The sequence below is a fragment of the Gossypium raimondii genome, chromosome 11 (assembly GCF_025698545.1).
Source record: "Gossypium raimondii isolate GPD5lz chromosome 11, ASM2569854v1, whole genome shotgun sequence".
NCBI classification, from domain to species: domain Eukaryota; kingdom Viridiplantae; phylum Streptophyta; class Magnoliopsida; order Malvales; family Malvaceae; genus Gossypium; species Gossypium raimondii.
In genome coordinates, this window is record NC_068575.1 from 43,994,446 (window position 1) to 44,014,642 (window position 20,197).

Here is a 20,197-nt window from a genome sequence, read left to right on the forward strand (position 1 = left end):
AAGCTAATTAACTATACAACTAACTTCGTAAATACTTTTAATAAATATTTACAAGTCTGATTTACGGGAATGGAGTCCCGAGAATGCACTTTCGACACCCCTAACTATCGGGTCGTTACAATCTTATCCGCTTTACCTCCACTTATTCTCGTCTTTAGCAGACTAACAATATTGAGTTTATACTTTCTATTATATTCACAAAAAATATGGAGAAATTTGTTGCTGGCACAACCCTAACAATTCAAAGAAAAAACAGACAAATCCATAAAAAACAATAGATAGAGAAGTTCATAGAGTCTAACAAGGATACTCGAGCGGTTCTAGCTTGTTTAAATCAATCCCCATAATTTCTTATAGTTTGATTAAGGTTTCAACCAATGCAGATTAGGACACCTTCATCACCGCGACTTTTAGCACCAGAGTTGCCTTTGCCTTCATCAATAGAAACAACAGTGCCCGAGGTTATACTTTTATTTGGATCAGAATTTTCTTTGAAAGTAACTGTAACACCCTTAACCCATATTCGTTGCTGGATTAAGGTTACAAGGTATTACTAGACGTAGTAGAATTTAATCTAATCATTAACACTCTTTAAACTAGGGGTGAGCAAAACTTGATTCGACTCGAAAAAATCGAAAAAATTTGAATTTCGAGTTAAAAGAATCGAGTTATTCGAGTTAATCGAGTTATTCGAATCAACTCGAATTTTTTTCGAATTTCGAGTTCGAATCGAGTTGAGTTTTCGAATTCGAATAACTCGAATAATTCGAATAATTCGAATATCAAACTATAATATTTTACATTTTTACCCCAAACTCCCAAACCTTTTTACTTTTCCCTCAACTTTTACTCCTTCTCACTTTCCCCCCAAAACTTTTACTCCCCTCCCCTCCCAACCCCCCAATCTACCCAAAATCTATTTCCCACCAAAATTTTACTCTCTCATTTATTTTTTCTCAAAATTTTACTCCCAAAAACCCTCAAAACATTTTATTTTCCCCCAAAATTTTTACTCCCTTCCACTTTTCCCCTAAAACTTTTATTCCCTTCCCATCCCACCTCCCATCTATCCCAAACCCTCCCTCCTCCAATTTTTTTTTAAATATTTTCCCTCCAAACTTTTACTCCCCCTATTTACTTTCTCTCAAACTTTTATTCCCCAAAACTTTTTATTTTTCCCCTAAACTTTTACTTCTCACCTTTTACTCTCAAATAAAAAATCAAAATTATCCAAAAATCACTAAACATAAATAGTAATAATTTATTTATATCTACTATTTATATTATTAAATTAAATTTCACATTTTATATTATTTATATTATTGAATTGTTTAGTCATATTGAATATTTATAATAAAATTGAATTATTAATTATGCCATAAAATATTCGTGTTAAAATTTTATATTGGTATCAATTTCACATTTTATTTTTAAAATAATTTTATTAAAAAATATATTTTTACATTTAATATATTTTTAATTCTAAAATACATAGTGACAAGAATCAAGATAATTGAAACAACTAAGCAAGCAAAGAAGCTAACCAAGATATATAAAAATTAATAAATAAATTATGAAGTGATGAAAGTTAATAAAAAATTTGATTAAGGTGGACAAATTTTATTACGATGGGTGACAATGGTTACAAGGACCCAAAATTATTTTTTAAAATTTAACTTGAACAAATATATTCGATTCGATTCGATTCGAATTCCATCTCACTCGACTCGATTCGAGAAAACTTCAAATAAAGTTAGGATGATAAAATGAGATTCGAAAACTTGATTAAATCGAAAATTTTCGATTCGATTCGATCGAATGCTCACCCCTACTTTAAACACCAAAGAATAAATTTCTTTCATAACATTTTAAGAGTTAACACTTCCACAAATCAACTATAATGCCAATCAAAATTTACCAATCTGACATATTCAAAATTTTCAAATTTATTAAATCCTAACTTACATCTAATTATTAACTTGTGTTCATTCATGATAAATATATACTAGTAAGAATACTGATTTGAGAAAACTTGTTCATTTAATTCCATAATAGATTTTTATTTATAATAATATGACTAATCCTAATTTATTCAAATAATGCCTTGAATATGTTATATATTCAAGTCATAATTTAAATAACTTAAAAGTTCACATATCTAAAACACAAACACAATTTAGCCTTATTTAGTACCTACCCAAATGGGCTTAATATACATGAATATTTATATATACACTTATGCTTTAACCTAGCGAATAAAATTTAAACACCATATAATTATATATGTATTATTTACCTACTATTAACTAATGAATTTCCTAGTGATAGCTTAATAATTTCTCATTCTTTAGTAAACAAGCTAAAGCCAAATTAATATAACCAAATTCAATATGCACATAATTAAATATTTATACTTTAGCCTAACATATATATAGTTAACTATATTAATGAAAACTAAGCGTAACTCTTTACTTGTACACTAAAAATCCAAACATATATACTACAATAATCATTTACGCCATACAAATAGGATATACTTATTAAAACCCTACCACACACATATATATTTAACTTAATATTATCATATTTATAAGCATTTCATATTTAAAATATCTTATAACCAAATCAATTCAACACTCAATACATATCAATTTTACATATGTTAATCACTTAATTAAATACATCACAATTACTTATCTATCACAACTCATATCACCACCAAATATGCATAATTATAAACCTTATTGATAAACCGAATGCAACTAGTAATTTACACTTACTAACATGTTTCAATTTTCAATTCATAGATTATTCTTACTTAATTACTAATTTCAAACATACTATACACATCATTTATATATATCTATATATAATACATAACCTATGTACTCTACTTAACATTATTCATCTTATTGAATACATTAACTTACTTACCTAATCTACTTAAAATACCGAAACACATAAAAAGGATATCACCATTTATTTACATGTCTTACGAAATCTTTACTATCCATATAAGATTGAACTATAATCAAAATATATTTAAACCTTAATCCAACCAAAATAAAACATAGACAAGAAATTTTAAGCCATTTTAACATGGCATTAATACATACATTTTCAATTAAACCAACTCCAAAACTAGTCTATACATGCCATGGTTTCAAAAGAAAATTTCAGCTTCTAAAATACCGTAATTAGTTGATAGTGTGATAGGCTCTACTGACGAATCCCTGAGCTTAAAACAACTTCAAAATCTATAAAACAAAGGTAAACAAATACGAGCACACAGTAAGCTATTTAAAGCTTAGTAAGTCAGAAGCATATATATATTTTTCTCACTATCACTAATACAACCAAATTTACCAAGCTAACTAAACCAATTAAATATAATTATACATATAGTATATGCAGGCCAAATATTAACTTCTATATTACAAGCATATTCATCATTTAATATCTTACCATTATGATAATAAACCAAAATCACTTAGAATATCAAACATATTTACACATTATACAATTACTAATTAACCTTGAATCATCAATTTAATATAAAACTTACCTTAATTTCTTAACATGGTATAATACATACTTGAACTTGTAAATTTGTTTCACATTCGTTCTTAAATTAACATTGCTCATTGCGCGGTTCGAAATTGAAAAAGGACATGTCAATAGTCGGAAAGCTCGTACAACGCCAACGTCCCAGACGTGGTCTTACATGTATTTACAAATCGATTCCACTGTCCCAGACAGGGTCTTACACATAAACACAAATCGATGCCAACATCCCAGACATGGTCTTACACGAAATCACATATCATATATCATATATTCTTAGAGTTTGTAAAAGGCTTCTAGATACTGAACTTAATCAAATCAAACTCAAAAATACATTATTTTTCTAGCTTAATCACATTCGGCCAACAACAAATAAATTTCATAAAATTTCATTTATTAAGTAACTTACTTATATAATCAAATTTAACAACATTTATATGCTTACAGACTTACCTCGGATATCGATGGACGAACTCGACTAATCGACTACTTTCGACTTCCCTCGATCTAAATAAGTTTTCTTTGGTTTTGGATCTAGACATATTCAAATTTAACCCTTTTTAGCACACATTCACTCAATTTAATCCAAAAACACATAAATGGTAAAATTACCATTTTTCCCCTGACATTTCACATTTTTCACAATTTACTCCCTATTTCACAAAATACAAAATAAACAAAATTTCATTGCACAATAGCTTGGCCGAATATGCACTAAGCTCATATAAGTCCATGCATGTCATTTATTTCACATTTTAGTCCCTCAATTCATTATTTTTTCAATTTAGCCCTAATTACTCAAAATCATCAAAAATTCAATTACAACATATGTTTATCCATTTCATATCTTTTATTTTCTACCATTTAACAACAAAATAACAAGCTTTCAACAATGGCAAAATACAAAATCATCATCAAATTCAAAAATTCAAGCATGGGTCGAGTAGTATTCGAAGCAACGATCTGAAAAACATAAAAATTATCAAAAATCGAAACTGAAACATACCTCAAACTGCTTGAACAAGTGCCGAATACATAGCTTCCTTATTTCTTTTTCTTTTCTTTTTGTTTCGGTTTGAAGAAAGAAAAAAAAAATGGCTTTTTAAGTTATGTTTATTTAATATAACATTATAGTATACTATTATTATTTTAACTTTTATATTTTAATATATAAAACTATATATTAACCATCATGCCGTCCACTACCTTTATTATTGGCTAAATTACAACATAAAACCTCCAAATTATAAGGACAACAACAATTAGGCACTTTCATAATTAACCATCAAATTTTCATTTTACGCAATTAAACCCTTTTTCTCAAATTAATCACACAAACGATAAAATTAAAACAAGAAAATTTCACACAATTAAATTCACACATAATAAACACACAAAATAATATTAAAATATTTTTTGACTCGGACTTGTGATCTCGAAACCACTATGTCCGATTAGAGTCGAAATCGAGCTGTTACAGTAACTGTCGAATGTTTCCCCGAATCAAGGATCGCACTATTCAAAGTTACAACTGCACCACCCATGTCTTCAAAAGTAGTGTTAAAATGTGTGACAATCATAGAGGATTTGGATAGAATTTTTGAAAAATTAAGAGATTCAGAACGCATAAAACTCTTTTTTAAGTCTACAATTTGGTGGCCTCCTAATTTCACATCCACATTTCGAGGAATATTATCAAAGCAAAAAAGTGACATATCTCCCACTCTCATGATTAGGAAGTGAAGACCATAATCATCTAGAATATAATCGTTTAGGGGGGCAATTGAACCTAAAGATGCCAACATTGACAAACCTCAATTCTACTGTAACCAACCACAAATGTCAATGTCATAAACAACACCCTATTTGAACTTGGAAGGAGGGCTTGCCCAATCCTCACCTCACCTATTTCTTTTACAAATGAGCCACCAATGGCTCCCATCAACACATCATTGCATCTTAAATGGTGAATACCATTTGAATTGATCCATTACCATGGTATATTATTCAAAATCATGAAATTAAGAAAATCAACATCCAACTATATATTGCAAATGGTCAACATGGTATATAGCTGAAGGGAGGTGAAATGAACATTGACCTCAAAACGAAAGACCACTAAAGCATGTTTAGCATTTAGCCTAACAAATTTTTGCAAAGACTACATAAAGCTCTATAAAATTGGAAGGAGCATGAAAGCAAAGTTGGAACTACTCTTGTTAATACACTTCATGCTACCTAATGTTCCTTCTGCACTTCAAATTCTAGACACAGTTTTTGAAACCCAACTGTTAAATGAATCAATATTACTGAAACGGTTCAAACTAATAGTTAAAAATATATAAGCTAAAAAATATGTTTTACTTTCAATAAACTTGAGTTGTTCTCTCTGTAATTTCGGTTCACTTCTTTAGATGACTTAAAAAGTTTTTCAACTTTCAATTTAAATCAATCATCCATTTCTTAACTTCAATTAAAGATCTCAATTTATGGCAAAATAAAAATAAAAAAATTAAGGATAAACTACATTAGTAGTCATTCAACTATGTTTTTTTCATTTTGGTCACCCAACTATGAAAAATTATAAAATGGTTATCCAACTATTAGTAAATTTATTTTTAGTCACCTAACTATGAAAAGTTACAAAATGGTCACCAATTATTCAATTTTGTCTTTTTTTGTCACTTAACTAGCCTAGATTTTTAAATGTTTCCATTTTTATGTACATCCGTTGAAGATCAAAAAAGACAAAATTGAATAATTGGGTAGCCAAAAAAGAAATTTACTAATAGTTGGGTAACCATTTTGTAACTTTTCATAGTTGGGTGACAAAAAGAAAAAGAAGAAAACCATAGTTCGGTGACTACTAATGCAATTTACCCAAAAATTAATGTCAATTTTCAGAACCTAAAGAAATGGTAAACTACGCTATTAGTCCCTCAGATATGGGTAAATTTTCATTTTGGTCACTTAACTAAAATAATAATAATTTAATCACTAATGTATTACAAAATATTTTTTAGTCACCTGACTATTAAGTTGCTAATGGTGGCACTTTTTAGTTGGTAAAATAATAATTTTTGTAACAGCCCATTTTTTGGTGGTGTCAAAAATAGTGGTTTCGGGACCACAAATCCAACGAGTAAGTTCGTATAATTAGTATTTAAATTATACGAGTCAATAATAAATTTTATATTGAATTTTAATTTGATGGATTTTAATAAATTGAATTAATGGTTAGTATAAGTGGTTCAGTCCAAAAGTTAAGTGGTTTTTGAAAATGAGGTATTGGGCCCCATTTCCGTAATTTAAGGTCTTAAATATTTTTATTAAATGTTTATAGAGTCTTATTATAGGTGACTTGAAGTTTGGTCTGGTAATTTTGACGTTTAGTTGCTTAATTAAGGTAAAAAGATTAAATTGTAAAAGAGGTAAAAGTTAATCGCTATAGATTTAAAATAGTCAAGGGACCAAAGTGGTGATTAAACCATGGTAAAAAAGTCCAAGCAGTGGTGGATATGATTAAATCCACTAGCTTTTGGCCTATTTGCCTATTAAGTCCTAATTAGTTTAGGGTTAATTGAAATTAAGCTTGTTTTATTAAAATCTAAAATAATTGAAAGACCAATTGTGCAATTAAACCCTCCTTAGATGGTAATTATACCATATACTTATATTATGGGCATTTATGGACATAATTTAATAATTTTCCAAGTTATATTAAAAGGGTAATTTAGTACAAAGTGAAAATGTAAGTTGACTTAAAGAATTTAAAAGATAATATCAACATTTTCTTTTCTTTGTCATGGGGAGAAAACCGAAACACCATGGCTAGGGCGTTGAAAGCTTCAGCCAAACTTAAGCACTTTGATTTGGTGAGTAAACCTTTCCCGTTTTTAGTGATTTTTATGTTTTTGAGCTTGTATTAACTCGATCTAGCTAACTCGGAAATTAATTCGTAAAATTGTGTAACACCCTATACCTGAATAGGTCGTCGAGCCCGAATACTAGGACGTTACATCACTGTCTCACTTCTTATTCATCAAGACTACATTTTGTTAAGTGAACATGCATATTTTAGATCGCATTAAAGATGGTACTTAGAAGCCAATTACGAGTCATGCATACTCAATTTGAAACTTAGTCGAGCATACATACAACATTTGAACTAAATTCGAGCATTTATCAAACATTAGGACCTCATAACAAAATTTTCCAAAACGGTTACGTAGGTATCGATACTAAATCTAAGGTATCAATATTTATTCTTAGTGATATTGATACCACATGGAAAACCGATACCAAAATAGCTCATTATTTTCCACATGAAACCAAACTTATCGAAAAATATCAGTACCCTTCTCAAGGTATTGATAAATTCCCCTCGAGTATCGATACTCAGGCCATGGTATCGATACCAATTTTGTATTCTGACTCTCTGCACTTTCATAAATACAAATGTATCATTTTTTTAAACCTATATATCGATACCCTTGCTTCTAATTACAAAAATTTAGCATGTATGGGCACTTAAATCGTTCAAACTTAATTCTTAAACATCATATTTCATTCATTTATTCAAATAAGCATCGAAACAACTAAAACAATAATCCAAAATACAGTCTCCAAATCCAAATGCTTCTATACATATTTAACACGCAAAAAATTAATCAAAACTATACTCAACACAACCAATATAAATGTCTATCCCGTTGCCTTAACTTATATACTCAAGAATAATTAATAACACATATTATAACGACTAAAGTATAGCTTGGATCAACCCCTCGACTGCCACACCGCTTACACCATCACTAACACTCTGTTTGGTTCAATGTAATGGGTATACCATTATGCGCCGAATCGGTGGGCCCCACCTATTCCAGCGTTTGGTTCGCTGTAATGCCCATTACGCACGTATTCCATTACGTAGGGATTCCTGCTCACTCACCGATTTCTATTCCCTGCCCAAAGTTCAGATTAGCTTCCGTTTAGCATTCTTACAATTTTTATGTCCTATTTTACCCTCATCTTCCCAAGCCGAAATCCACCTCCAGATCTCTCCCTCCCAACATCAAACAGAAGCTGCCAGGTAAGTGACCTCCACCGCTGCCGTTTCACTTTCATTTGATTGTTTTGTCAAACCAAACTCACCATTCTGTTCTTCAAATGTAGTGGGTAGGGAAGTCCAAAACAGACTTCTGTTCTTCAAATCCCAATAAGTATCTCCAAAGAAACCCTCAAGAAAACCTTTCCAATTCAATTAAGGTAAACACTATCTACCCTAACATTTTTCTATCAACGTGTTTTCCCTTTTATGTCTATGATGAGAGATTCAACATTTCTTGAAATTGAATCATGCATTCACCTTAAATTGAGGTTTTAGTAAGACTTGATTCATCAAATTAGTTGAATCTCTGTTTACAATCGTTTAAAATTGGCATCTAAGGTTTCTGAAAACTAGGGTCTGATTCTTGATCCTTTTTTTTCAATTTCAGCAGACAAATCAAAAATCCCAGAGTCGGGGAAAATACAGTTAAAAGCGTATAGAAAAGAGACAAGGAGAGCTCTTCGTCTTCTTCTTCCCAATTTCAGTTCATTGTTGGTTTGTTTCCGAATTGTTGACCTTTTCTTTTCGTTTCAATTTTTGTTTCTTTCTCGGATTTATGTTACTGTTTTCTTTTCTATGTACTTCCATTTTCTTCCTTATATCTACTAGTGATTCAACTTCTAGGTGATTGTGGCTCTTTTATATATAAATTGTCAATAGCAGTTTTAGAATCATTATGTTCTGATTTAAGATGCTTTATCATTAGCTGTATACCATTAACATGGAAATGCTTCCTGAAGTATGTCTGCCTCAAGTGCCTAGGTTGCCTTTTGGTAACTGCGCTGTTTTATATGAGATGTTGTAATTATTTAGGTTCTGTGTCTGCTACAAGAATGATGTTGTCTATGTAATCATCTGTGTGCATTCTATCAGCATGTGGAGTTTTGCATCTAACCGCATTGCAAAAGCTATCTAATAGTGTTATAAACATTGGATATTAATTATTTAAGTTATATCTAATACTGTTATATCCAACGTTACAACACTTCCAATAGCTATCTAATGACACTCGTATATAACCAGACCTTTCAATCTAAAATTAGGAGAAACTGTTATAGATATCTAATGACACAGTTTTAAACTAGTTAGATCCGACTTGTATGAACCGACCTGACTAAAACTTGGGTTCAATGCTCATGGTCTAACAATGTGATTAAACACTCAAGGTGTTTGATGAATCTAACAATGAGATTAATTGCTTGAGTAGAATAAAATAAATTGCAATGACAAGAAGTTGGGTTTGGTTGAACTAGGTTAGTTCAGATGATGAGCTATCTACCAAAGACAAAACAGTAATGTGGTGTAAGAAACAAAAAAAACAAAAAAAAATGGGGGTAATTTTCGACCATTAGTTTTGGTTTTAGATTAGGGTATGGATCCCAGAGTTCAATCCATAGTGCAATCAAGGAGCTGCAGATGTTATTAAGCTAAGAGCATGATCTATTATGGCCCCGCCCCCACCTTCATTGCAGATGCTTCTTTACTCTTTTCCGATAGGCCATTTTTACATAGAATCTCACATTTATTGATATATTTTGCTTGTGATAAAAAGAAAAAAATAATAAAACATTTTTATTATTTGTCAATGTTGATCGACAACCAAGCATTTCAAGGACACGCTTCTCCTGTCTTTGAACAACAAGTAAACTTAAAACCATCTAACATGTCATCTTTTGTAGGGGTCGTGTAATGTGTTTTTCCCTGATATGAAGAGTTCATTTTCTCAGAAAATGAAAAGAAAGCTGACAGAAGAAGATCAGTGTAGACTAATGATCTTTCTTAGCTTAAACTTCACGGACATATATAATTATACTATCTAATTTTTTCATCTATTTGAAGTATAGTGTGTCGAGCAATCCATTAGACCCTCCAACGAAAATATTTTGCTAGATTTCAATTGGATTCTTGAAATTTAGTGAAAATATCTAATCTATCAAAGAAATGTTTAGCATCTGATCTTGGACTGTTAACTGACCACTGGTGTATCTGACCACTGTTGTTCCAGTAGATTGATGTTCAATGTGAAATTTTGTAGGTATTGGACTGTTAACTACCGATTTGCTCCAGATATAAATCGTTGGCAAGCTGAAGCTCTAGTTGCAATTGGATAGGTATCATTTAGTTGCAATTCAAGAGGTTTTTAGATTGCAATTCCAATAAATTGGACTGTTTTTTTATGGCTTTATCCATAGTAATGTTTTTATATTTATATTTTGCAAGTGGTGATGTAATCAGTTGATTTGTATTGGTATTGAAAATTTTGAATTTAGGATCGAATTTCTTAAGTTGAGTTATTTCGAAAATTTTAATCGAGCAATTACGATACCTGCATTTAAATTATAGGATTCCTTAAACTAGTGTATATTCATATACAACGCATTAATTAAATGTGTATATTCATATTTACTTTCTGAATTTTTGGAACAAAGAAACAAATTGGTCTAATTTTTGAATTGCACCTTCTACTTTATGAAAATCTAGAAATTACTCCTATATTTTGATATGTCAAAACTTTTAAATGCTTCAGTCGGTAAATAAATTGTTAATTTGTTGCAAATAAAATTGTTAAATGATTGGTTTTACCTCTATTTTATATATATAAATTGTTGAACTGAGAAATTTTAGATTCGGTTCTTAGTTTTAGTAAATAGAAGGAGTGGCTTATGAATTAAAGTATAAGGATTACATATAGTTGGATAAAATTTAAAGAAAAATATTGGAATTTATAATAATTATTATGATGGGAGAAGAACAAAATCAGATTTGATGAATTTCTAAAATAGTTGCAATTCTGCTGAGATTTTATTCCTTTTTGCCTTTATTTATTTATTTTTATGGACTTTTAACACATATTTATTTCAGTCCAACCCTGCAAACAAAGATCGTGCAATGGCCGGCCTTATTTTAAGCTTTAAAATATTTATTTGTTAAGAAATTATGGTGGAAATATTTTGTAAGAGGACAAAGATGCTTTGTGGGTCACTAGTTTAGTTGCTATGTCTGCTTGTTTGTTGGACTGGAACGATGGAAGATTGGTGCTGTCCATCCCTATTGGTTTTGTTTAGGTTTTTTTTTTAAAAAAAAAAATTGTTGTGATGTCATTTGGTTTTGTTTTCTAAGTTTTAGTTGCACATATTTGTTTCTTTAATAAATAAATAAATAAATAAATAACAGATGATGCTTTTCTGCATGTTGAATATGTATGAAACATATATATCTACATTTTTCCTTAATAGGTTTTCTTTTCAATTTTCAAAAAAAAAACACTTAATAGAGAATAGCCATTTTTATTAAAGACGTGATGATAATGATTGATAACGTCCTAATACCACATTGCCTTGTCTTTTACATTGTGTATTTGCTGGCCTTCTCTTACCACTTTGTTCATTTTTATACACTAGTTGGTGCTTGTATCATTATTAAACTAGTTTAAATAAAAATAAAAATATTATTTTTGAGTTGGGAAAGGAGGTTATGAGTAGTTCTAGACATGTTTTTATAAAAAGTAAATATGATCAGATTCTAAACTAGTATTGTTCAATTTTCTTTGATAGTGTGATATTGCTTCCTATTGAGCTTGTTTGATTGCTTCCTCCACCCACAGTTCAGCATCTTCTTTTCACACAATCACTGTAAGTTCTTTGCCAATTAAATTATTTAATTTTAGTGTACTGTTACTGAAATTATGATTGGAGAAATGTGACCCTTTTACTACGATTTGACAATATGGAACACATTAATATCTTGCAGTAATAGCTCGTCTGCCTTTAATTGCACAAAATGTGAGGCGTAAAAGAATTGGAATTGCATTGACAATATGGTTGGAAATATGTAACATTGCGAGTTGGTTTTTACTTACATTGGGTGTCATCGATAGCCTACATACTTATAGACCAAGGATTAGGTCCTATATTTTAGATTTTTATGCACAATAGGATTATGTGAAAAGGCTTGTATATGCTAGTGACGAGACCTGTATTGAACAAGTTAGGATGAATAGATTTGCCTTTTTCAAACTATGTGAGATGTTACAAACGTTAGGGGGATTGAAATCGTCAAGGCACATGCTTGTTGATGAGCAAGTAGCAATGTTTTTACATATCATTTCCCATCACCTTAAAAATCGAGTTATCAAGCATCACTTCAATAGGTCCGGGGAAACTGTTAGCAGATCATTTCATAGTGTTTTAAATGTTGTCATACGCTTACAAGATGTGTTATTTAAGAAGGCGGAGCCAATTACAGCTAATTCTTCAGACAGAAGGTGGAAATGGTTTAAGGTATTGGACTGAGTTTTATATATAGCTTGTACATAATTTAGTTGATTTAGATTTAAATTTTGTATCCTAACTCAAGGTTTTATAACATGTCATATAGAATTGCTTAGGTGCTCTTGATGGAACCCACATCAAGATTAGGGTTCCAAGGGTTGATAAACCTAGATATCGAACGCGAAAAGGTGACATAGCAACAAATGTTCTAGGTGTTTGTACACCTGAAATGCAATTTTTTTATGTTCTTCCTGGTTGGGAAGGTTTTGTTGCTGATGGACAAGTTCTTCGAGATGCCATTAGTAGGAGACATGGACTAAAAGTTCCTCATGGTAAAGTGGATAGTTAGAGGTCTTTGAATTATTCATTAAGATCAAATTTTTTTGGGGAATTAATCATTTTTAAATTTTTTTTAATAGGTTCTTATTATCTAGTTGATGCTGAATACACAAATTGTGAGGGATTTCTTGCACCTTTTAGAGGACAACGATATCATTTGAATGAGTGGCGTCAGGGTTATCAGACAAGTACTCCGCAAGAATTTTTTTAATATGAAACATGCCTCAGCATGTAATGTTATTGAAAGATGCTTTGGGTTATTAAAACTTAGATGGGAAATACTTAGGAGTCCATCATTCTATCCTGTAAGGGTGCACAATAGAATCATTATTGCATGTTGTTTGCTCCATAATTTTATTCGAACCCATATGAGTATTGATCCTATTGAAGCGGAGGTGGGAGAAGGATTACCTAGTGATGTGGTAGATGACAATGAACCTAATATCGTCAATATTCATCCATCGGATGCTTGGGCTACTTGGAGGATGGAACTAGCGAACCAAATGTTCGATGAATGGCAGGCATCTAGAAATTAGTTAGGTTTAGGGAGAAAATTAGTTTGAGTTAATTTGTTTATGTTATTTTATGTATATAGTTTGTGAAACTTTGCTGATGTTTTTGTGTTTTTTGTATAGTACTAAACTTGTTGAATTATTATTTGATTTCTTTTCATTCATCATGTGTTATAATTTTATACAGTGTTGAGTTTGTGATTCATGATATTCAACTCAATTTTAGTTTTATAAAGTGTTCACCTTTTGATTCATGATATTAAACTTAATTTTAATTTGTTTTTTTTCCCAAGTTAATTATGTCAGGTGTTTCACAATCAAATGTTCCTTCCCAATCATCTCGAGGAACCAAAAGGAAATGGGTTCCAGAAGAAGATGCAGCATTGGTTTCCTGCATGGTGGACTTACACAATGTTGGGACATTTAACGCTGATACGGGGTTCAAAGCCGGTTACTTAAACGAGTTAGAAAAATGTTAGAAAAGGCTTTAACCAATGCAATGTTGAAGGCTAGACCTAATATCGAGTCAAGGATTAGGTTACTAAAAAGGGATTGGTGAATAGTGTATGACATGCTTAATGGCCAAAATAATAGCGGTTTTGGTTGGGACGACCATAGGCAGGTCGTTGTTGCTGAAGATGCAGTTTGGGACTCTTATTTAAAGGTAAGAATGAGTTCAAGTCTTTATTATCTTATTCTTACCAAACTTATAACTAATATGATTTCCTCGTTTTTATAGAGTCATAAAGAAGCCGGTCAGTTTAGACATCGTAGTTTCCCTTACTACGACCAATTTACAGCCATATACGCGAAAGATCGAGCGACTGGGAGAGACGCTCAAACAGCCGCTGACGTTCTTGAAGAAATAAATACTGAGGATGTACCTACTACAGATATTAATGAAGAAATAAACGAATACTATGACTGCGATGCTAATGTCTCTTTGGAGGACATGGATGTTTCTGCTACGGAGTCGCAACCAGACAGAAACCAAGGGGGTTCCTCATCTTCAAAGAGGAAAAAAAAAGAATTCTGATGCAACTGGTCAGTTTTCTTCTTCAGTTAATGATGCTGCCACTTTATTGGCTGAAAATATGCGGGTCATTAGCGAACAAATCAGTAGAAGTATTGCCTCCGATGTGGTAGTTCACTAAAGGTCAGAAAAATACCAGGACATCCAAGAAAAAGCGTCAAATTTATATCCAACCTTATGTGAAATAGAAGGTTTAACTATGGATGAACGGTTTCGAGCATTGAGTAAAATTCCAGATCATCCAACTCAAATACTCGTTTTCTTTAGTTTACCTTCTGATGTACGGTTGGAATGGGTCAGAAGATTTCTTGCTGACCATTAAAATTTATGGTTTTGTTGATGACATTTTCGTAACTTTTTCTGTTTGTAATATTTGGGATGGTATGTCATTACAATGTTTTAACTTTTTGATGTGGCAAAACTGTATAACATATGGATTGTGACATAGAATTTCATGAATCTCATTTAACCTTTTTGTTAATATTCATTGTTATTATGTTTATGCAAAATATAATTCTAAAGTTATTTATTACTGATAATATTTTTTATTGTAGAATAATTAAATTATTTGTTCCACAAATGATATTTTAGCACACTAAATATGTATTGCAGTTTAATAATAATAAAGTAGATTATAAATTATAATTTAATAATAATTATTTAAATTATATTTTATATTATTATATATTATGATTTTAGTAAATTCATATAAGAATAAGAATTTAATTAAATTATATATTATTATTAAATTATATTTAATAATAATTATTTTAAATTATATTTTATGGTATTATATATTATGATTTTATTATTAAATTCATATAAGAATATTTATTAACAATTTTATTAAATTATATATTTTATTAAATTATATTTTATAACAATTATGTTAAAATATGATTAAATTATTTATTATTTATATTAATAATCTTATTATAATTTAATAACAATAACAATAACAATAATCATCTATCTTAAAAAAAATATGCTAAGGGTATTCTAGTCATTTTAGCTTTTTTCCTTATGCTATTACACCTCTATTCCATTCAACCAAACACAAGAATACCATTACGACTCTATTCCATTACATTCAACCAAACAAAAGAATTACCTATTACGCCTCTATTCCATTACAGCGAACCAAACGTGGTGTAAGTATCTACAATGATAAAGATGGAGTGGGTGAGCTTTACAAGCTCAGTGAATGCTTAGAGCAACCACTTGTGCAAACATGTAACACCCCTTACCCGTATCCAACACCGGAATAGGGTACGAGGCATTACCAGAACACATACACCTGTAAATGTATTTAATCGAGTTATAAAATTTCATCTAAATTAAAAACTTCAAAATTATTAACATGCTTTTATAACTTTTCACAATATCTCCTCAAAATATTATAATCTTAATAAATATGGCCTATGAGACCCGATACATACTCATGCAAGTCAATGTTTCATTTCCATTTCATTCAATTTGCAATTTCTCATGCTCACAATTTAAATCATATCACTAGCAATTTTCCATTTAATTCACGTACAATTCAATGTCACTAAGTTTAACACTAATATGTAATTACCATTTAATTCAATGTTTATTGACTATACCATTCATTAACACATTTATGAAATTCTCAATTCAATAACTTATTCTATTTCATATCTAAACCTTACAACATTAGTTTTTAGTAATTATTTCACATAAATTTCAATTTCCCATTCCATTTTAATAATTTATCCATCATCAATTTCCATTGTCAATTCGTTTTTTTTATAATCAATTTACAGTTAGAGTCTTTAAATACTCACTTCATACACTAAATCCATAAATATTTTTCAATAACTTGTATTCAATTAAATTCAAATATTATTTCACTATTTCAAATTATTTCATTTTCACTTCTCATTTTACATCATTTTATATTATCAAAATCTATTTCATAAAACTTATCATTATCGACATTAATTCACACACATACTTTTCATTACAATAATCACTACTAATAAACAATTCAATCTTTTAATATTATCAACTAATTATATATAACTATCATTCTTATTTCTTTATTTCAAATTTCACTTTTCACATATGTCTTATCATTCAAATTTAGTTTTATCAGTAACTTTATTTCATTTGCCCCTATTAACTTGACTCGGACTCGACGGATACACGGATTCCAACCAAACACACCAAGATACATGAATCGATGTGATAGCGATATGATAATGATAATGATTCAACACACAAAGTGTTGAATCAGAATAACGATAACGATAATAATGATTCGACACACAAAGTGCCGAATCGGTAATAGTAACAGTATTCGACACACAAAATGCCGAATCAGTAACAGTAACAGTAGTCGGCACATAAGTGCCTAATCAGTAAGCCGGCAATTACCCCGTACTCCTCCATATCCTATGGCATACCAACTATATCCGACTAGCCCGACGAGTTAATAGGGTATTTAATTCACTTTCAGTACAACTTTTCATCTTAGTTCAGTATCAATTATAAATTACTTATTTCAATCAGTTTCACAATATTACAATAATTTATTACTTCAGTAATTTCACAATTCAATGCAATATACATAACAATATTCAGTATTCCGTAATTCAGTTCAGTATCAGTCTCACATATCAATTTCCACTTTCTCAGTTTCAATTCCAAAAAAATCCATATCAATCACCAATTTCAATATTCCAGTTTAATTCAATAATTCAATTCAAACCATTTCAATTTCTATTCAATAATCACATTTCAATGCATAACTTATAAATTTAACGTGACATAATTCAGCCACTACTTGGCCAAAGCCTAAGCATGTATACCAAATATGTTAGCCAAATACACATATAACATAAGCATTATAAGCATGGATGAGCACAACATTTATTAATGTGCCACATTTACCAACAGATGTTAATTCATAAACCATTCATGACATTACTTCATGCCCAATCATATACCAAATATACTATTCACACGTACTATGAAACTTTATTTTCACACATGAGCTTAAACCATATCCAATAGTGCACAAATATAAGCAGCATTTATATTTTATCGTTTATCAATTATAATCAAGCATATGACCAATTATACACAAATTATCCATACATTTCCCAATTTTCCTCCTCCTCTCCATTCCACATCCTTAATGTGTATAATACACTTAAACAACATTAGCTATAATTTCACTATTCACTCACATGTATATTCAAAACTATTTATCCGAGTCAGAGTCACTAAATTATTTTTATCCGGAGCTAGAGAGCTCCAAATTAAGATCCGTAAATTTTTCCAAAAACTAGATTCATATATCTTCTTACCATAAAATTTTCAGAATTTTTGGTTTAGCAAAATAGTACATTTTATTCTTTAAAGTTTCCCCTATTTTGCTGTCTGACAGTTCCTACCACTCTTCACTAAAAATTAATTGTCTCACTGTACAGAATTCGGATAATGTTTCCATTTATTTCTTCTGAAAATAGACTCATTAAGGATTCTAACCATATAAATTATAACTCATAATAATTTTTGTACAATTATTAATGATTTTCCAAAGTCAGAATAGGGGAACCCGAATTCATTCTAATATTGTCTCACAAAATCTATTATATCTCATGATTTACAATTTCATTGCTTACACTGTTTCTTTTATAAGAAACTAGACTCAATAAGCTTTAATTTCATATTTTATTCATCCTCTAATTAAATCTCTACAATTTTTGGTGATTTTTCAAAGTTAGACTACTGCTGCTGTCCAAAACTGTTTTAGTGCAAAATGTTGATTTCTATTTTGCCCCAAATTTCACAGTTTATACAATTCAGTCCTTTCTCAATTAACCCCTCAATTGATCTAATTCTCTCAATTAATACTTTACCTAGACATTATAAGTTATTTCACAACTATTGAAATTCATAATTCCACATATAGCTCTAACTTCAAACTCTTTTACTATTAGGTCCCAAACATTCACTTTCTATTCAATTCTTTCAATAAAATCAGCATACGAACAATTTAAAGCTCTAATTTCATGCTAAATCATCATATAATTCCAGCACATATTCATATCAACTTTCAACTTCTTTCATAAAATCAAAAACTAATGAATTCAACAAGTGGGCCTAGTTGTAAAAGTCATAAAAATATAAAAATTTCAAGAAATTATCAAGAATTGAACTTACTTGCAGTAAAAATATGAAGAACCAGCTTGAAGAAACCCTTCCATGGTGTTTTAGCTGATGAGAATGCAGAAAAAATGGAGAGAAATCTAGATAATTCCACTTTGGTCCTAACTTTATTAAGTAAATTTTGCAATATTCCAATTTTGCCCTTAATTCTCCTGATTTTCTGCCTTTGCCGTCCAGCCCAAATAGACCTTGGGTCTATTTTCCTTTTAAGCCCTCTTCCTTTTATCATTTAAGCTATTTAATCATTTACTATAATTTTGCATTTGTTACAATTTAGTCCTTTTTGTTCAATTAATTATCGGAACTTTAAAATTTCTTGTGAAACTTTAATACAAACTTTTAACACTCCATAAATATTTATAAAAATATTTATGGCTCGGTTTAAAATCTCTGAGGTCTTAATACCTCGTTTTCGATTCTAATTATTTTAATATTTATTTCTAGTGCACTATTCACTATTTCAAAATTTTTTCCTAACTTCACATTTAACTTATACTCACTAAATTAATAATATTTTCTACTCATTTGTCGAATTTAGTGATCTCGAATCACCATTCCGACACCTTTGAAAATTCAGGCCATTACATTTTTTTTCCTCGTCGGATTTGTGGTCCCGAAACTACTGTTCTGACTAGACCCAAAATCGGGCTGTTACAACTCTCCCCCCCTTTAGGGATTTTCGTCCCCGAAAATCTTACCAGAAGAAGTTACTTCCAACTCTCATGAAACACTTTCACTAACTTTCCATGATCACTAATCAATTTAATCTTATATATCTTTTTTTTTAATAAATATATCTCTATATCATACTTTTTGAAATATAGATTTTTTTTTTCATTCTAACTATCAGTCTTCATACTCATGAATGCACAGAATTTATTCTCTTAGCTAAGGATATGCTTAAATACATATAACTCAAACACACAATCTTTCAACATTCTTTTAGCATACAAATCACCAGAATCACCACATCTTAGCTCTGGAATTTCATCATAGCAAAACAACACACTTTCTAAATATACATGCAAAACAGAACAATAACCGATCACAAACCGGCCAATCCAACAGGGCTTTCGTCTGACATCATATTTAACTAACATTCTCATAACATAAGAAGTCCATTAGAAACTGCACAATTATATACATATCTCTGAAAATAAAAGAATAT

The 20,197-nt window shown here is 30.1% G+C and overlaps 1 long non-coding RNA gene and 1 pseudogene across 1 annotated transcript; both read left to right on the forward strand.

Annotated features, from left to right (window-relative positions):
- The first annotated feature begins 8,538 nt into the window (after positions 1-8,538).
- On the forward strand, positions 8,539-10,959 carry LOC105803733 (uncharacterized). Its single transcript, XR_001136581.2, has 4 exons — positions 8,539-8,656; positions 8,740-8,832; positions 9,063-9,169; positions 10,710-10,959. It is a non-coding gene; the product is annotated as an uncharacterized LOC105803733 (long non-coding RNA).
- A 3,136-nt stretch (positions 10,960-14,095) lies between these two features.
- LOC105803732 (uncharacterized protein At2g29880-like) lies at positions 14,096-15,279 on the forward strand (annotated as a pseudogene).
- Positions 15,280-20,197: the final 4,918 nt, after the last annotated feature.